We start from the raw sequence: 4,393 nt of genomic DNA, 5'->3' as shown, positions 1-4,393 counted from the left end.
AAAACCCAGATGGGATTTTGATTAGAATTATGAATTTGAGGGCAAATGTCTGTCTTGCTAAGAGTGAATCTTTTTACCCAGGGATACTGTATAGCTCGCTCTCTACTAATTCAGACCTTTTAAAAGTAACTTTTTTACATATAGGTCTTGCCCTTTTCCTGTCACACTTATATTTCACAATGTATAGTGTATTTGTACATGTTTTTGTTGTCTTTGTTAAAGGAGATTTTTTTCTCATTCTATTTCTGATTGGTAGGAACTAATTTTGGGAAGTTATCTGGTGATTGATTGATTGTCCCAGTAGACTCTCAGAGGTTTTGTGCGGATAGTAACACGGCCTTCTTCCAGGCAGTAGACACTTTGAGCTGTGTTCCCATCTCTCCCACTCCCCTGGCCTCTGCCTTCCCAGGTACTGGGCCTGCCCCTGGCGGTACAGGCTCCTACAGCACCAGCTCCTTCTCAGCCACGGTAACTGGTCTAGACCCCTTAACTGAACCCAGATAGCCAGGCTCTTCCTTCAGAATTTGTCCTTGGGAGTGAGTGAGCCTGCCCCTGGCCGTGGCTGACTTCCCTGTCCTGAGCAGGGCAGTAGTGGCGTTTGCCATCATCTGTATGTGTGAAGATGGTCTAGCAAGAGGGCTGGGGATGGGTCAGGCAGGTGCTCCGTGAGAGATGGAGAAAAGGGATTCCTGGGTTTCCCATGGCATTCCAGGTCCTTGCCTGGGCCTCAGGGTGCTCTGCCATCTGCCACGCCTGGCACAGAAGGACACCAGGCCACCCTCCACTGTCCTCTGCTGCAGTCATCAGTCTCTCCATCTCTGGAGCCCTTGTGCACAATGCTTCACGATTTGGTAAAATACACACCTTCATTCAAAGCAAGTCATTAAGGAAATCCTGTGGTGGGGGTGGGGGTGAGGTCACTGATACCTCTTTTCTTAAAAATGCTCCAAATATGAATCCACCTTCTGGAGCAGTGGGAAATTCCATTAAGCCAATAAGGCAAGTGATATTATAGTGAATGCCTATCCAGTCGGGGCTTAACTTTGGCCGTGGCTGACTTCCCTGTCCTGAGCAGGGCAGTAGTGGCGTTTGCCATCATCTGTATGGGTGAAGATGGTCTAGCAAGAGGGCTGGGGATGGGTCAGGCAGGTGCTCCGTGAGAGATGGAGAAAAGGGATTCCTGGGTTTCCCATGGCATTCCAGGTCCTTGCCTGGGCCTCAGGGTGCTCTGCCATCTGCCACGCCTGGCACAGAAGGACACCAGGCCACCCTCCACTGTCCTCTGCTGCAGTCATCAGTCTCTCCATCTCTGGAGCCCTTGTGCACAATGCTTCACGATTTGGTAAAATACACACCTTCATTCAAAGCAAGTCATTAAGGAAATCCTGTGGTGGGGGTGGGGGTGAGGTCACTGATACCTCTTTTCTTAAAAATGCTCCAAATATGAATCCACCTTCTGGAGCAGTGGGAAATTCCATTAAGCCAATAAGGCAAGTGATATTATAGTGAATGCCTATCCAGTCGGGGCTTAACTTTTTTTTTTTTGGTGGCTGGCTGGTACAGGGATCTGAACATGTGACCTTGGTGTTACCAGCACTACACTTTCCCAAGCGAGCTAACTGGCCAGTACCTAAATTTGATTATGATATTTTCATCTATTTCTCTGCATGTTAGTAAGTTTTTTGGGGGGTGGGGTGGGGGGTGGGACAGCTGTCTGGTACGGGGATCTGAACCCATGACCTTGGTGTTATAAGGCTGCACTCTAACCAGCTGAGCTAACCAGCCAGCCCTGGGTTAAACTCTTTGTAAGTCAGAATTAAATGAAATAATGTATGTGCTCATGGCCCATAGTAAGTGCTCAGCAAAAGCTGGCTATTCCTGTTACTATCAGGGATGCCTTTTCTGCAGGCTCGTCTCTATTAGCCAGTGTCTTGCCTGGATCCTTTCTCTGCCCAAAAGCTGGCTATTCCTGTTACTATCAGGGATGCCTTTTCTGCAGGCTCGTCTCTATTAGCCGGTGTCTTGCCTGGATCCTTTCTCTGCTCAGTTTTGTGCCCTGAGAGGCGACCCCTTCCAGCTGTCCTGTGGGGCTCTCCTGCCTGCTGGCTTCCTCTTGGGTTTGGTAGTGGAAGTTCTGGGCAGGGGGACAGAGAGGTTGGGGTGTTTCTTTCCCCCACCCCCACCTCAGCTCCACACCTCTGGCTGCAGCTGCATCCCCCATCACCTCAGATTCCGCAGGTAGCCCTTGCCCCATGGCTCCTGCTCTCACTGTTTCCTCCCTTTGCTCCTTGGCTTGGGCCAGGCAGCAGCTCCTTGCTTTTGCTAACCTCTGGGTACCTCACCCTTGTGCTTTTTTCTTAACCCTTTTCACACCTCTCCACGTGGTGTTGTCATTCAAGTCTTGTCCTTTGAACCACTGAGGGGACTCTGAGCAATACTCCATTTAATCCTCACAAACAACCCCTGCAAAAAGTTGAGTCCTGTAAAAGTTGAGGGGGTAAAGTGGCTTACTCAGGGTGAACAGCTATCCAGCGTAAGCCCAGGTCTGCGGCCTCCAAAAATGGGCAATGTATTTTATCCCTCACTGGCTCCCTATTTCAGAAGACAATGTCCCTTTGCAGTGAGATTCACCTGCATGTGAGCCCTGCAAGCCCTGTGGAGCTGCTCTGCAAGGCAGAGGGGGCCCTGGGCTCTGCTCCCCTTACTGCCCACAGCCCTGCAGAGAGCTGGGAGCTGTGGGAACCAGGCGGGAAGCTAGGGGAAAGCAATTTTTACTTACAGACCATGCACTAGGAGCCTGCTGCATCTACAGCCCACTTAAGTCTGCCCCTGTGGGAAGCTGTCCTGGGCTGAAGCGTTGACAGAGTAGCAGACATTACCTGCTGATCCTGCTGGTCAGGGACACAGTCATATGGGAAGGTCAGCATGTACCCTCCTCAGACAAATGTTCCACTCAGCGTGCTGCGCCTACATCTTTTGGGTGCTATGGTGTACAGTGCTCACTGATGCATGGGGAAGCTAGAGGAGGCAAGCCACAGAAAGCATTCACACTGCACTGTCAGAGAGGCTGAGGAGGAAGGACAAAGGCCACCATCTGTGGGAAAGTGCTCTCCTTCTCTTCCCTCCCTCCAAGCATCCATCCATCCACTTCTGAAGCACTTGCTATATGTATAATCATGGGTGGGCATTGAGGGGGGATTTAGAGAAGAGTAAATCTTATCACAGCCTTCAAGAGGAGTGTCTCACTTGAGGCCCTGGATGCCGATTGTTTCCATACTCAAATACCTCTGGGGTGGGAGGGAGGGTGTAGAAAAAACACTGGGGAAACCCTAAATTGACTGAAAGAACCCTTAGCTGACAAAGTTTATGTCGAACTAACAGACTTCCACTAGAATTGACTAAGATGAACCTCCTCCACCAGGAAGACTAGAGGTTCAAGTACTCAGTGGAGGCTGCTGGAAGGACGTGGCCTTGAGCTGGGTCCTGCAGGACGGGCAGGATTTTGGCAGCTGGGTAGAGGAAATGCTGGCCAAGCAACCTCCGAGCAATGCCCCAAATGGACTCACATGACTGTATTAGTCCATTTCTTTCTTTTCCTTTTTTTTAAGTAAATGCTTTATTTTAAAGTTCAACATTATATAATGTAATCACTTTTCATGTCCCTTTACCAATTCCTCCCTCACCCAACTACCCCTCCTCCTTTTCCACCTCTGGTAACCTCAGTTCTGTTCTCTCCCCCCCCCTTTTTTTTTGGAAAATGTTCATAGTAGTTTTTATTTATAATAACCATAAAGTGGAAACACCCGAGTATCCATCAAATAACAGAATGGATAAATAAATTTTGATATATTCATATAATTGAATAAATACCATACAGCAGTGAAAAAGAACGAATTAGAATTATATGCAATGATATGGATGAATTTCACACATATAATGATGAGATAGAGAAACTAGAAACAAAATGATTTTATTAACATGAACTTCAAGAACATGTAAAACAAATCTGTAACGATGGAGGTCAGACTAGTTGACCTCTGGGGGCAAGAGTGTTGATTGAGAAGGTAGCTTCTATGGTGCTGCAAATATTGTATATCCTGATCTGGGCGATTTCCACAGGTGTATTTATTTATTATTTATTTATTTATTTATTATTTATTTTTTATTTACTTTTAAAATTTATTTTATTTATTGAATCAAAATCGATTATACATATTTTGGGGGTTGAACATTGAGGTATGTTGATTAAATCAATATTACTAGCATATATATTGTTACAAATCGTAATTATTCTTTCTGCCTCTTGTCCAACCTCTCCCCTTCCCCCTCTCCCTCCCCCTCTCCCCTCTAATTACCCTAGATTTCTTCTCTCCTTCTGAAAGAATAATGGTTA

Source organism: Galeopterus variegatus, unplaced genomic scaffold, assembly GCF_000696425.1.
Source record: "Galeopterus variegatus unplaced genomic scaffold, G_variegatus-3.0.2 Scaffold3411, whole genome shotgun sequence".
Lineage (NCBI taxonomy): Eukaryota > Metazoa > Chordata > Mammalia > Dermoptera > Cynocephalidae > Galeopterus > Galeopterus variegatus.
Note: the sequence above shows the minus strand (reverse complement) of the source record.